This window comes from Canis lupus, chromosome 4 (genome assembly GCF_048164855.1).
Source record: "Canis lupus baileyi chromosome 4, mCanLup2.hap1, whole genome shotgun sequence".
Classification (NCBI taxonomy): Eukaryota; Metazoa; Chordata; class Mammalia; order Carnivora; family Canidae; genus Canis; species Canis lupus.
The window spans coordinates 27,653,239-27,669,067 of record NC_132841.1 but is presented as its reverse complement, the minus strand read 5'-3'; the positions used below and the strand labels follow the sequence as shown (position 1 = coordinate 27,669,067).

General features: G+C 42.1%; 1 protein-coding gene across 20 annotated transcripts in view; it reads left to right on the top strand.

Moving 5' to 3' along the window:
• KCNMA1 (potassium calcium-activated channel subfamily M alpha 1) overlaps positions 1-15,829 on the top strand; it is a 718,149-nt gene that overhangs the window by 601,337 nt on the left and 100,983 nt on the right. The gene's annotated exons all lie outside the window — the stretch shown is intronic.

The window sequence follows — 15,829 nt, the reverse complement described above, 5'->3', positions numbered from 1 at the left end:
ATTGTTAAATTTAACACATAGCATTTTCCACATTACAGACATGATTGCAAATACTAATTTAATCCTTATTTTGAGGTGGTAACTGTTCTTGGCAGTGGAAGCAGCTATAAGCCTAGGCAGCTGTAAGTGGTGCCATTTAGAGATGAGACAACTAAGGCACAAAGAAGGTTCCTGAACTTGCCTTGGGCCTTGCCTGCGTCATCGTGGGCCTGAGATACCGAAACAAGCTGGATGGCTCCACAGGCTGTGGAGCAAGTTGAGTTACTCAGGTACTTACAAGTTGAACCGCTGGTTACCCTGTCCGGCTAGAGCCTTGGAACCTGTTCTTCTCAGAGAGAAGAGCTGTAAATGGGTTTTGTTCTTAATCTGCAATATGGTCGAATGCATTCGAGGTGTCTGATCAGGAAAAGAACTGCCACCACCCAGGCTTTGTTCTAGGAAGTCTTTCGGGGCGGCTGTGGAAGAAGGGGCCGGCCTGGTGGGGCAGTTGGGAGGCTCTCCCTGAGGGTGGAGAAGACCTGCAGAGGGGAGGCTGCTCCGCGGGGCTCTAGGAAGGAAGGCGTGAGCTACGGCCACCAGGACACTGCAGCTGAACCACATTATCCACATGCAGCTCCGAGAAGTTAAAATCTTTTTAAAGAAAGTTTAATTAATGGCTCTGAAGCAGTTGAGTTGCATTAGTTGGATTTCTTGAGCATAATTCTCCCCAGCTGACCCAGCAGCCATTGTGATTCCTGTTGGGGCTCAGTGGAGTTTGCTTCAGTTGGAGGGGAATTTAAAGTCTCAGCTGGGACTGGAGACCTATCAGGCTGTATCTACTATACCCAGTCTTGGGGTCTTCTCCATCTATTTTCTTTCTCTATCCCTAATTTCTTCTTCCTCCCTCATCATGCTATCCATTTCTAATAAGATTCACATCTTGAGTGTGTTGATCGGGGACAGAGGCAGGCAGCTCCCAATTGCCACGAATGCTATTGCCCAGGCTGGACAGCAGCAACAAGGGGGCACCACCAGCGGGGACATGTGACCAGCCCTGAGGGTGTTGGCTCAAGCTGCATGTGGTAGCTTCAGCTAGAGCTCATGAAAATTATTTTTCAAATCCCTGTGTCTGGCAAGGAGACTTTTCTCCTCCCATCTTTCTCAGGGAGACAGCATGTCTCCTTACATCTATGGAGGAAAAAAATAATAAAGTATTTCACATCCCATTCACTGAAAATCCACTGTAGTTTCCAACCACTTATCCTACTCCAGTGGAAATACAAAACACATTTCCTGTGAAGTACTGCCACACAAAATCTGAGGAAGTCATGTGGCATTTCTAAGTACCACGGTATAGTTTTCTTTTCCTTTTTCTCTGTGCACAAGACCTTTGTGTTCATTGTGACCGTATATTGGCCATCCTTGGCTATTGGATTTGTACGTGGCATTGACCTCAAAGGGCCATTAAAGTGGCATAGAGTCCTGGGCTCCCTGACAGTGTTGGGACATGCATGCTGAGCATGCCAACTTCTGGAAATGGAATGAAGCAGAATGCACCCAGCACATTGGCTGTGGGTTGTTTCTCTTCTCTCAGGGGCTTTCTCCCAAACCAGTATGTTGAATTTTGTAGATAATCAGGGAATCTTCCATCCCCACATTTACATATAAGGGTTCTGCTTCCCCAGCCAACCATTTTCCCAAAAGGAAACCAAATGTGCAGAAACAAGTCCAGCATTGTCAGACCCCCACATTTAAAATCTCAGGGAGCACTAAAGAGATGCTTTTAGAAATAGCTAGTGCCTGGTTTAGAGGGAGATTCTAGACATGCCCAGAGATTCTTGTTCTGGGGAGATAGTCTTCTGAACTCCAGCTCAGAAAAACTGGGTGAAGGGTTTGGAGACTCAGAGGCATGTCTCCTTAAGACCATCTCACTTGGTCATCTGCAGAAGGAGCTGTCCCCCCACAAACAAGGGAAACAGCAATAGAGAAACTCCCTCGACCTCTTCTGGTGAACCTGAAGGCCCCCATTCTATCCCCTGCAATATGGCAGGGTGAATACTACCACATATTCCTAGAGAATATTCTAAATGTTCCTAGAGAAAACTCTAGGCGAACTCAAAGTGGAAGTTTCCGAAGCAGATCTATGTTAGGGATGGTCTGTTAGCTTAACTAAGAGACTTTTGAGGGAAGTAAGAAAGACTGCTTCCTGGAGCTGGAGCCACACAAGATGTATCAACGGTGCGTAGAAGGGCATTTGTAGACCAGAGTGTGGGCCGTCTTTTGGGAGTGGAGCTGACTGCTTGAATTAAAGTGATTTCCACTTTGGCCAATGGCAGCTTTCTGGGCCAGAGCCTGTTGGATTGTACTCAGTCAAGAAAGGAGATAGGGGTGCCTTCCTTCCCTCCAAGGTCAGAAATGCAGGATGCTGGCATCCTTGGCGGGGCTTCATGTGTTGGCAAGAATACCCGGATAGGAAATGGCCTGCAGGATTCCAGTTCAGTAAATATTTGAAGAGTAAAAAGAATGAATAAATGAAGGGATTTCAACCATCAGTTAAAGGAATAGATGGTATGTCAGAAGCAGGATCACCCACATCCATGAAGTTTCCTAAAACTCTCTAAACAACTTGTAGCAATGCGTGTGTATGCATGCACACACACACACACACACACACACACACGACACAAGAAGATTAAAAGAGGGAAATGTAGCAAAGAAAATCAAGGACATAACTGATGGCTCTTGAAAATTATCAAATAGTAGGTACAATCCATATTCTTTGTGAAGGTTGATTATGGGGAAAGAAAATCTAGAAGCAATTCAATCAGATCCCAATTTAAAAAGATCTAGACAGAATTAAATTGCAGTAGGCAACCCCCCCCCCCAAAGTATCAAATGAGGAGAGAGAGGAATATCACCACACAGAGGATACATGTGTATGTAGGACATTTGTCCTAGAAAATCAAGGACTTGTGACTTTGGCATTCAAAAAGCCTGATCATTGTCCTGTGAGTGAGGGTGGCACAAAAATACTAATGCACCGGGTAGGGCCAGTGTGAGGAGAGATACCTGTTTGCAGAGTGCTGTGACCATTTGGGCATGGCCATGTCGGCCTGCCCAAATGCGGAGAAAGATTTAAGGCCATTCATGACTGTTAGGATCATTGACTCTGACTTAAGGTAGGCTGGCTGAATCCAACAGCACCCAAGTGGCAATTCTTCCCACCTCAAGGTATCCAAAGGCTGACTGTGTCTCCTGGCAATTTCCTATTAAGTGTCATTATTCTGTTTATTCTGCTCGAGACAAGGAGAGGGCAGAGAGCTTTCCAGATTGCTCGCAGAGCTCTCAGCCTGCACCAAGCATTCATTCTCTTACCTTTGAGTGGCTTTGAATTGCTCTCTGCATTTTGTCAAGGTTGATCTGGCTATTTCTTCAGTGCAGATGAGTAAATTTCCACATATGGCCTGTAACATATCCAACCGAGAGAACACATCCAGCAGGGATGCTTCAAAGCCAAAGCCCTAAACAGGTGTTACTGGAAAAGGAGGTACGGTGACCCGCAGAAAAGAAAGACCCCACAAAAATGACAGAATGAAGCTTGCTAGGCATGCAGGTGGGGTAGAGAAAGGGGCTCAGGTCATGTGGCCTGGAAGTCTTGAGAGGAGGTTGTGAAATGTGCAAGGGTCTGGTTGCTGGAAGGACCACTTCTTCACTGAGGATGAGGATGGATATCCAGTGGGCAGACATCTCCTGTCTTTTCTCAGCTATCTAGCTGGGGATTCCCAAGCCATTCATCTCACTGGGCGGTGAGCTCAGTGATTCTCCTTGGCAATTCAAGCCCAAAGTTCTAGGGAACCTCAGAGCAGGGAAAGGGAGGGAAGTAAGTGGGATTTCTGTGTTTTCTGGGGACTTTGGAAACCATTCCTGGAGCAGTCATGTTTTGATATGTTCACCAAATGGGTGCTCAGTGCGTGCCAATTGCTATAATAAGAGTAATGGTTTGCACATGTATGAATCTTTATTCTTCTCGTTTCATCTAAACGAACCCAGAATAAACATCAACCCTTACTACTGTGGGACTTTGGACAAGCTTCAGGACTTCTCTGTCTCTTAGTTTCCCCATCTGTAAAATGGAGGTAAGAATGGGATCTATCTCGTAGAGCTCCTGTGACTTTGTCTCTTCATTCCTTCTCTTATTGAAACTGTCTTATGACTTTTCCATCTCTTCTATGGACATGGACAGTGCATTCCTGGAAGACAGAAGGAATGCTGGAGACCAACAAGAGGGGAACAGATGGTGGGGAAGGATGGCCTTTCTTTCCTTTCAAATTCTATCAGAATTTCTTTTCTTGATGATGATCTTGATCTCAACCCATCTTTGAGGTCTGGTTGGTGTTGAGACGTCACATCATCACCTTCCCTAAACTGCTTTATAAATAGTCGGGCTCTGCTTCTTGCTGATTTTCTCATTAGTGAGATTAGTGTGAGAACTGGGGCCAAATGGGGCCCAAATGCTTTACCCATGCCCTGCCTTCCTCCTAAGCTTTGGAATGTTATCAGCATGGTAGTTTTGCTTGAGATCAAATCAGGGCAACATAGGAACTGTCATTTTTCATTTGCTGGGGCCCTTTGATCCCATTTGGGGTTTATTTGTTTCAAGTGAAAAATATGGCCCCTATTGCATACATCTATCCTGTAGAGTACTTTTTTATTTTTTTCTGTTAGAGATCAAATCAGAGTTGTAAGTTGTGTGGTCATTAGTTATCACCACCAGATTTCACAGCCTACACTTTATTTCTGCTCGTACAAAATCACCAGTCTTCTCTGCTGCATAACGATCACTCCGGGGAAGCTACATACAATATGCCTTTCGTGGGTGCTTGGGTGTTAATTTATATCACAGTTTCCTTTGCAGATATAATCAGAGTCACCTATCACATTCCTGTTTCTTCCTTTTATTGTGTTCCTTTGCTATCGCGTTTGTGTGATCTTTTTCTGAAAAATGACAGGTAGTGTTTCTCTGCTCACTGTATCAGTGACTTATATTCTCCATGACTTCTCTATTGCCATTTAAAAAATATAGCATTTTATAGATGTAATCTTAGTTATTTATAACTCAGGTTTTGTTATATGGGAAAATTTCCTAAATGACACCTGGGTTTAGGTCCATTTTTTTTTTAAGGAAGGGAAAAATATTCACAGCAAAAATATTTTCCTCTAAATTGTAAATGAAGGGAAAGCTCTCAGTTAGTAAGATTATAATGCATTTTTCCTGATTTCTTAGTACATCGAAATGCATGAACATTATTTTTATGTAAGTGATCAAGTTGTGTTGCTTAATAACACGTTGTTAGAGGAAAAAGAGCTATCCCTTTCGATTTATTTGGATATTTACTGGGTGACTTACAGTGCTTTACATATTAGAATTGGTTTGTCAACAATTAACATTCTAGGTTTTTATATAACCCATACTTCAGGTAATAGAGGATTATTAAACTGCAACCAGTGTGTTAGAAATCTGCCGACTGGTAATAAAATTCTTATGTATAACAGCAGCTGAAAAATACTGCTGTATATTTATGCATAGATTACAAGATAGATGTTGGCCGGCAAACCACAGAGGGGCCGGAGGGGCCAATCGACCAGCAGGTGGCGCTGCTTTTCTAGAAATGAAACCCTCTACCTGGATGTATTCAAGGTACCCCCCCATACACTCTGCATTTTTCTTTTCCAGATATTCCTTTATTTCTCCAGAATGACTTTCTAACACTGAGTTTGTATGTTTGTCAATTTATTGAGGAGATACACCTCCACTAAGACAACACCTCTCCATTGCTAAGATTTCTTTAAATCCGACTAGCTTTATTTATTTATTTATTTATTTATTTATTTATTTATTTATTTATTAAGATTTTACTTATTTATTCTTGAGAGACACAGAGAGAGAGAGGGAGGAGCCACAGGCAGAGGGAGAAGCAGGCTCCGTGCAAGGAGCCCAAAGTGGGACTCGACCCTGGGATTCCAGGATCACGCCCTGGGCCGAAGGCAGATGCTTAACCGCTGAGCCACCCAGGCGTCCCACAACTAACTAGCTTGATTTAATGCTAGTGTGGAACAAATCCTAGTTCAATAAATGTTATTTCGTTTTTAAAAGGTAACCACTCTATGTCAGATTCTTGCCCCTAAGACTGGATTACCTCCACCATCTGATTATTATGTGGCAAGGCCCCATTTTTATTTAATACCTATTTATACAGATTAATTCCCTAGGCTTTATTCCACACTAGGATAATGAGGGACATTTTTATAAAGGTGGCTTAGGTACTGGATCGGAGGGTGCAATATAAAAATCATTTTAACGTTTCATCAAGAATTACTTTAGAATACAAGTTAACCAAAGAGTTTTGCTTTCTCACTGGGCTGAAGCTGAATCTCTGACAAACAGGATCAGAGGTGTTAGGTTGTCTTCCCAGAACAGTCGTTCACACAAAGGCCGATCAGTTCATCAGTTTGGACATTGATGAAGCAAAACAACAAATGTACAAGGAAAACTATATTTTTGGTTCTTTTGTCCACACACAGCCTATTTTCATTGTTTTGAAAGACAGAACTATGCTTTTTTCCTTTTTTTTTTTTTTTAACCTACACTATTTCTTTTATTCAGGGTGTTTGATTGTGAACAGGGACAGGAGAGAATAGGTGACAGTGGATTTATTGGGGTGTTGGAAGGCGAGAATTAAAATACATCCCAGGACCTCTCATTTATTTGCTCATCGTATTCATTATTAAGTACTACCTATCAGACTATGGGGAACTTTGAATGCAAGTATTTTTCTTATTTTCTTTTTTAAAATTTTGAAACCATTAATTCGGGAAGGCCAATTTTGTATTGTATTTTTTTTTCTCTCTCTCTTTTTAAAGTAATCTCTACCCCTAACCCGGGGCTCGAACTCACGACCTCGAGATCAAGAGTCACACGCTCCACCAACAGAGCTAGTCAGGCACCCCAAGAATTTTATCTTTTGAGTTTATAAACATTTTTGGTATACTGGCCTAAGGGGTGCAGGTCAGGGATCCAGACAGGGATCCAGATTCTTCTTTTATTCACTTCTGTGGTTTTAACAGAGAAAACGCTGAAGTATTATTGTTTAAGTAAAACCAAGGAGTAGAGAGTTTCTCTAGTAGTAGAGAAACATTTCCTTCTCAGTGAATCCACTTGAAAGCATGAGTTTTGTTGAAAATGTTTTCCCAACTGTTGACTGCGATCAGTGTTCTTACTACAGTCAAACCCTGATGATTTTCCTCCCAGTTCCTTTAAGATGGGACAGGATCATCTCAAATAGCTGAAGATGGGAGATACTGTCCCAGAGTAAAAGGTCGGATGGACCTGGCCAGGCTCTGAGGAAGCAGCCCTGTGAGTTTCATAGGCCCCCTTTCCAAGGCATTAAATAACTTTATTTTCCTGTCAGATACACTCTCCAGAGTAAAAACGAGACCTCCAAGGGAACTGGACTATTGCCAGGGGCCTCCTTCTCGTGTTTAGTTTCATGCACACACGTGTGTACCTTAGCTTGGACCCTTATAATTCTTAAGCGGGCAGAAAGAAAGGAGGCTGAGTGAGGGGCTTTCGATAGATCCTGCCTAGATGCAAACCACCTGCTGCCCTCTTGGAATCTGAGTATTTTAAACTGAAGAAAAAGTAATTTGCAGAGGACTCAGATTAGCATCTAATAATCACAATTCTGTCATTTGGAATTTAAAGCCTTACACTGTCTGTCCCTTAGACACCCCCAGCTATGCCCTCGGATAAATCTGCCTGCTTTGGCCAAACCGATTTTCTTATAGTTCCTAGCTTACGACCTTCCCATCTCCTTGCCTTTGGCCAAGGGGTCCCCTCCACCTAGAGCGCCCTTCCCACCTGGTACTGCCACCATCGAGCTGCTTCTATGTTGTGGCTTCCGTGCTGTCAGTGTCCAAGGCCCTGTGTTTGGCTCAGAGGGTATGTAGCTGAACAAGATTAACAGCTCTATCCACCCCACCCTTGTTTTCAAGTCTGACTTGACCACCCTGTACATTCTAGCACTCACCGTATGAGGCATTTCTTTTAGCCCTCCCCTGACATTACCATGCAGCACCTTTGTACTATTATTTCATGTAACATGTATATTATATACATATATTGGTGTTGTGTAAAATTTTTCAGTTCATTTTGTTGAAAGGCAGGCTTGAGAACCACTGAGCTAGGCCACACTTTCCTTGGATCAGGAATTCTGCTTTCCTATTCTGTAGCACTTTGGGGGATTGAGTCTGGTAAGAAGTGCTGGATCATTATTTTTGCCTGAAGAGTTATGAGGCCTTCCATCCATGACTGGTTCCTGTGATATTTGTCAAGTAACAGAAGAGAGCATTAAGCCCAGAACTCTTGCAAATCAGAGCTGAGAAGGCCCTTGTATGTAATGAATGCCAGTCCTCTAGGAGGGGAAGTGTCTTTCCAAGGCCATGCCTTTGATCCAAACTGTGACAAACTTGGGTTCCCCTTTATGCTTCTTCCCTCTGCAACACCTCCCTGGCAACTAAAATCTATGTCTTAGGAACCTTACCAGGGGCTCAGCACTGTGAGAGATTCAGAGATTTGTAAACTACAGTAAAGGCGCTTGTGAATCTAGTTGGGGAATAGGACATATTGAAATGGAAAACAAATTATAATGCAAAAAATAAGGAGATGTCAGAGGGGTGTGAGATGAGAAATGCCAAGGGATTTGTAGGAGGGATTCTGTTTTATTACAGTTGCCTGGGAAGGCTTCCTGGAGGAGGCAAGCTAACCTATTTCTTTAAGGATGGACAGAGTAGATGGATGAAAAGAAGACCTGTGGGAAGGAAGAGTGGAAGAGTCACTGCCACTCTGACTCTCATCACTCTCCTGATCCCCACCATTGTCCACATGCATGCCCCCATCCTGTGACCTCCCACCAGAAATTCAAAGGAAAGAGCCCCTTGTAATCAGACAGCACAAATTTCCTGTAATTTAGAGGGAACAGTGGGGTTTCTCCAGGTTTCCATCTGACTTTCATTTGTTATTGCTCTGAATAGTCCCAGCCTCCTCCAATTGAGGCCCATTTAAACATTTTCTGGCTTTTTGTTTTGTTTGGTTTTTATGACACTTGGCATAGCCTAATTATTTTGACCTTAGCAGTTCATTGAGGCCATATGAAATACAAGACAAAGGTGGCAACCAAGCAAAAGCAGACAATGTGGGGTGGGTGTTGAATCTCACCTTGTTCTAGTATGAAGATACTAGATCAGTTGCTCCAGGCAGAGGAGAGAGCATGAACCCATCTGAGCAGAACAAAATCAAAAGAGCAGAGTGGCATTGTGGGGAAGGAACCAATGCTCGAGAGCTCTAATTACTTTGATTACTCAAAGCCAAGGTAATAATGATCGGTAAAATTTATCCTGAGCTTGCCAAGAATTCTTCTAAGCATTTTAAAGATTTTTAATCATAAAAATCAGAGTACCTATGAGAAAGGTATTCTGAGTATTCCCATTTTGCAAGTGAGAAAACTGAAGTTAGCTAAGTTGTCAATACCTGGGTTTGGACCCAGCAGGGTGGCCACAAGGCCTGTGTTAGCTGTTGTTCTTCTTGCAGCTCAATGAGTTGACTTATGTCGAGGGATCTCCCACACCTTACAATCCTTCTCTCAGGGATGGTGTACTTGAGTGTCATGGGAGCCAGGGCAAAGGATGAACAAGACGGGTGCCTGCCATGTGGCTGGGGTACAGTAGGCAGCACCAGGGTGTTTGACCAGCTGATGAACTCATGTCCCATGAGACACTTTACCCTCCTGGAATGGGAGCCCAGTCTTCTGCAGATTTAGAAATGCACATTTTTATGGATAAGCTTCAGACTTGAAGATTGCCCTACACATAAAATCCCATGGAGTAGCAGAGTAGTGCCAAGCAGAGCACATTGAGACAGTATTTACTCCTCAGGCTTTCAGCATATGGCCCCTAATTATCTCTTTTAACCCACAGCGACTCCAAATCCCAGTGTCTACATCTGTCTAGCAGGGATGACAGGGGATCTTATGACATCGAGGCGTTGAGTAACTTGCCTGGGATCAGAGCTCTAACAAAGTCAGAGGTGAGACTTAGGCAGGTGGCCTGACTAGAAACTTTATCCTCATGGTACTCTCATGAGCAGAATTCTGACAGCAATTGGTCTGGATTAGAAGTCTGCAGACCTGGGCCCTGGCTCTCTGTCTGCATAGGACTGTAGACTTGAGCCCAAAGAGAGTGAGACCAGAATATCTCTAAACCCCTTCCAACCCTGCTCCTGCATTTTATACCTTGTTCTCTGTGTTGACCAGAAAGGGGCCTCCCATGCACAAGCATTTTAAAATATTGCCCAGGATATGTCTGAAGATAAATTATAGTAGAACACAGATAATGATTTTATAGTTCAAGAGCATCTTTAGAAGGTGACTATGCCCTTAAGAAATATACTAAATGCTGTGTTTAGTGTAAAATCACAATCCAGACCGGTCCTTACCTCCCAAGGTTAAAAACATACAGTATTTCTAAAGTGTTTTGGCAGGACATTCTTCATGGGGCCATGGAGTGTACCTAGCTTGCACTAAAAACCCATGCATTTTACCTTTATCTGAGTTTCAGAGAAAGTATCAGTGCAACCATCTGGAATACATATTAGAATTCTAGGTGGCTCTTGACACAACAGGCTTGAAGGAAGATATGGTATTTATGGATGAACCAGTAATATTAATAATATTAATAATAATGATGGTCTTTAGCTGCATAACACCTTATGGTTTAGAAAGCAATTACACGTACCCCCAGTTAGACAGTAGGCTGGTCTTCAAGTAGAATTATGGGGGCACACATTGATATTTTAAAGTGTACATAGTAAAGTGAAAATGGAAATGAAAATGTGGACATTTGCTGCCAGTCATATTTGCTTGAAGCTGTTTAGGGGGGAGGAAAAACCAAAAAGAGAAGGGAGGTAACATCTGAATCAAAACACACAAGCAAGTAAAAACTTTTACCCCAAAGTGAAAATGTAAATCAACATTGTGTTAACCAGGAGAATTTGATGTGAAGTGTGAAATTAAGTCCATGAGAGACCTGACCCCTTCTCTCTGTTCTGTTTCTCACCCCAGGCAGGTGGCAAATCTCAGATTCCTGAGGCAGCCCGATCTTTTCTCCACTCCTTTGGATGTCTGACAATTTGTAAATCCACAAGGAAACCTTTCTTGCAAGGGTCTTCCTTAACAATCTCATGCAAACAGCATGAAGTGATCAAAAGAGTAACTCTTGTTTTATATTTGCCTTGCCCAGTTCCGAACAAGGGAGTATATAGACACACACGCAGATACAAAGTAAGATAACTTCTTTGTAATGACAGGCAGGGTGGCAGAACCAGCAGGTTCTTGAGAACACTCTGGAGAAATGGGCAGGGCTGGGCCAGGGCTTGAGTAAGGAGAGTGAGCCACTTGCCTTGGGCACCAAATTTAAGGGGACACTGAAAGCCTCAGGAATCAAGAGAGCGTTTCATGCAGTATTTTAAAAATCAAAATGCAAAAACAAATCCATAATAAATAAAATGTCAGAATTTTAAATAAAGACAGGACAAATAGCAATTTTAATGCTGGCATTTCCATACTGAACAGCACAACAAGAAATTGGCAGCACTTTCCACGTGCCAGGAGTGGTGTTCAGTAGCATACAGCCACTCTTGATACGGTGCAGAGGGACCTGATTTATCCAATGGTAAATGCAAATCTATTTGATAATAAACCATATCAGAGGAAGAGTTCCTTTATAGGCTCCATAAACTCCATTACAGTCCATTTTGTCTTTGTTAAACATATGAGTTGAAAATTACAATCCTTTTATTCACTATTATCATTTTAGAAGCACGGCTCAGAAAGATTGGCATGAACTTAAAAAAATATGTTCGCATGCTTGTATCTATGAACCACCATTGTTTTCTGGGCTCTAGCTGATGATTTTTATGAAGTATACTGAAGGAGAAGAAAAATCAAAGATAATTATAAATTTCCAAATACCTACTTCATCAGCCTAAAGTGATTTTAATGGGAGGGATGCAGAATTTTCTATTTCCACATGAAAATAACAGAGATATTCTGATTAAGCCCCTAATCTACTATATGTGAAATTCTAACCAAACTGATGGGGCACATTTTCTTTTCTGAGACTACCTTTGATAAGAAATGCATTACAAACTCATCAGTTTGGCTTCCTGTTAACAAAGAGACAGCAGCCGTCTGGATCATTCTGGATTCACAGTGAAACTGCCACACCATGTATCCTCCAACTAAAGCCGTGCAAGTTTGACAAGGGGCAGATGAATCCAGGAGTTATTGTGCAGGGGTTTAAATCTATGCGGCAGCTGACGGTTGAAATAATCATCTATATATCGCTCTGAGCTAGCTGGGGAAAGGTTGAAGCTGTATATTTTCAACATATCTAGTCTAATGGTTAATCTGTTGTCTTGTGCGGGCTCTCTCAGGGTGGACTTGCGGCACACGCTGACAGCTTCAAGGAATTGTTCATGGTAGATGTGGTTTGCCTTGATTCTCAAAGTGCAAGGTAGATGAATCTGACTTCACTTGAGTTGGAAGATGGGAAACTCACCTAACTGGTTTCCCCCAATACCAGGGCACCTGCCGGACTCCTAGCAGATTGGAAAATAGGGTCGTTTGGATCGCTAAGCTACCTCTGCCCCTTCCTACCTCCCCAAGTCTGTGCACTTGATGTGGGCTCCATCTGTGTTCCTCTTGTTGATTGGCCATCTTGGCAAATTGGGAAGAACATTGTCCTTTTCAAAAACTGGCCAGCTAGGAAAATGTGAGAAGATAAACAGATAAACGAGAGCAGAGATCAGCAAACATTTTCTATCAAGGGCCACCTAGTAAATACCTCAGACTTTGTGGACCCCTGGGTCTCTGTTGCAACTACTCAAGTCTGTCGTACAGTGAAAATGGCCACAGACAATAGGTAAATGAGCAACTGTGGTCCTTTTCCAATAAAACTTTATTTATAGCTGTTGAAATTTGAGTTTCCTCTCATTTTAATGTGTTATGAAATATTCTTCTTCCTTTTTTCACCAGCCATTTAAAAATGTAAAAACATTTTAAGCTTATGGAGTATACAAAAACATGTTCCAGACTATAGTTTGCTGACCCTGGAACTTGAGAAGTATAAGAAGAAAGAAAGCAGCTCTTGGTGCCAGGGAGTTGGCAAGTCTCATCCCTCCACTACAACTCGTCCCCCACAAACAGGTGCTGCACATGCCAGGGCTACAGAAAAAAGGAGTCAGATTCACTTTTTAGCTTCAGAGCAGTTAGCATCTCCTTGGTTGGAGTAAAGAATAGGGAGAGAAGGAAAGAAAAGTTGAAAAGGAGCAGTTTTGTTGGACTCCTGCATTTTTTTTTCTCAGTTTGATACACAGTAAAAGTTATCTTCCATCTTGTACTGCCTTCCCAATCTCCACTCCATAGCAATAATTCAAGGAAATTCTTGCGTTTCTCATTATAGTCGTGTATTTGCTCTTAGAATTCCGTTGTTTTATCTTTGTGTCTCATCTCTGAGAAGCTAATATCTAGTCTTAGCTTGAGACTTTTCTTTGCCCTTGAGATGATAGAAACAATCTGTTCCAATAAAATAAATAAATAAATAAAGAGCTAAAGGCAACCAGATCTCCAAAAGGAATTTCCTCCCCAATACTGAGCAGAGCATTGGGCGAGTTATTCTAGCAGGTCAGGGTTTTAGTGAAGATATATGAGCTGAGATTCTAGATACAGGGGACTTTGATGAATGTTGGACTTCTACCAGGATGCATATAGAACATGAGGCTTACAGTTTGAGATGGGGGGATGTGGGGGGGTCAGTAGGTAACATCTAATCCACCCTGTTTGATTTCAGAGGATCCATTAGGCCTGCAGTGTTTCCGTAGAGAACATTGCAATCCAGGTCATGTGGGTTCTGTTAGTATATTTATATAGTATTTTTTTCTCTCTCCCATGTAGGAGCTGAATTCTTTCATTACTCTGTGTTGATGGACTCAAACTTACACAATTCAGGTTTCCCAGGCAGTGAATAGAACCAGAAATACACCCTGTGATTAACTTCTACATAACCTATTGTTCCTTAAAGTCTCCCTCCCCTTTCTCCTATTAGCTCTACAAAAGCCTAGAAATGAAAAAGCTGCAACAAACCTCCCCTCCCTGCCCCGTCAGCCTACCTGGGGACAGGCACCCCTGTGCCTGTGCTCTGGCCCACAGAGCCACTTAGAGATACCTTCCATCCTATGTTACATAATGGCAGGTTAGTGTTATTTTCAACCCACAACCTCTAGGTTTTTCAAATAAATGTATTTCCTATTTCTCAGCTAGAAGTTGTGAAATTATCCTGCCTGATAATGTAAATAATAAAGCAATTGTTCAATTGTAGACAAGTTATATATGTTATATGTTGGAAATATTATTATTCTTGGCATTGCTTTTGAGAGGCAACATCCTTCATATTTTTATTACCTGTGCATTAATATTCTCTATGATCTTTCAAAAATATTGATTTTATAGGTTTATCGATTACAGTCTCAATAATACTGCAAAGTGTTCACCAATCTTCAGGGGGGGATATATGCTATCCCAAGGTTTTCAGACCAGAAACTCTCATTTCAAGGATATCACCCACTGTAAGTCCCCATGTTCTGATATTGAGCTGCTTATGACCCTCTAGGCATAGAACTTGGCTCTGATGCCTGCCTTGCCATGTCCTAGCCTTCTTAACTGCTCAACCTCGCTAATGAGCACATGACATTTCCCTCTTATGGTATTCATCTTGAACCAATATCCAGGTGCTTCTTTATAGCAATTACAAAACCAAACTCACAGTATGGATTATTTATCTGGCATCTGTTGTTCTTGTTGTTTTCCTTCATTGCTTCTAGAAGCATCTACACCTTCTCACCCATCTGGTTTGTGTGACAGGCAGCTAAGGTTCTGGTACTGTATGGTTACAAGACAGAAGACGTTCCTCCAGAAAACAGGTGCCATTCTGTGCTCCCATCCAAGGATTGCTCTTTGGTGGCCACATTGTAAGACCTCAAGAGTTAACTAGCCCATATTTTCTGGTGAAAGTCTTAGGCTTTCCATCATATTAGAGAGAAAAGTTGAGTCAGCTTGGGAGTTTTGTCCATTGTGAATTGCATATTGGGAAAAGACTATATTACTATGACTTACATGATTTTTCTTGAGGAGAAAGTTTGGTAAACTCACAGAGAATAGGAAGCGCACTATTACATCCCTAGCTTGGCAACTTCACCCTCTCTCCTTACCCTCAAGATTTTTGTTCTGAAAGATGGAAAACACATACCCACTTGTCTTTTTTTTTTTTTTTTAACACTCATGATACAAGGAGATGCCATATATCCTTCTCTCTTAGGAGTGGCAAACCCGATGGCATTTAATACAAGTTAGGCAGCAATCAAAACCAAGCTGACCAAGCCTGCTGTTTGAGATGAAAATGATAGTTTAACACTGAGGATTGATGACTTGGAATATAATGATTATTCAGTAGGATGCATTCAACAGACTTCAGGAAATAATGGGTCTGGTCTTGCTGCCAAACTGAGTTTTCGGTCTGTGTATGTCATAGGGAGAAGGGTACTCTGTAGGTTTTTGGAAATTATTGCACAAACAAGATTGTTTTCTGACATATTATCCCTTCTGACATTGATGACAAAAACACAGCAAAAAGAATTTCAAGAAGCCATCGGGGTAAGAGAAAACTGCAGTTCAGCTGAGAG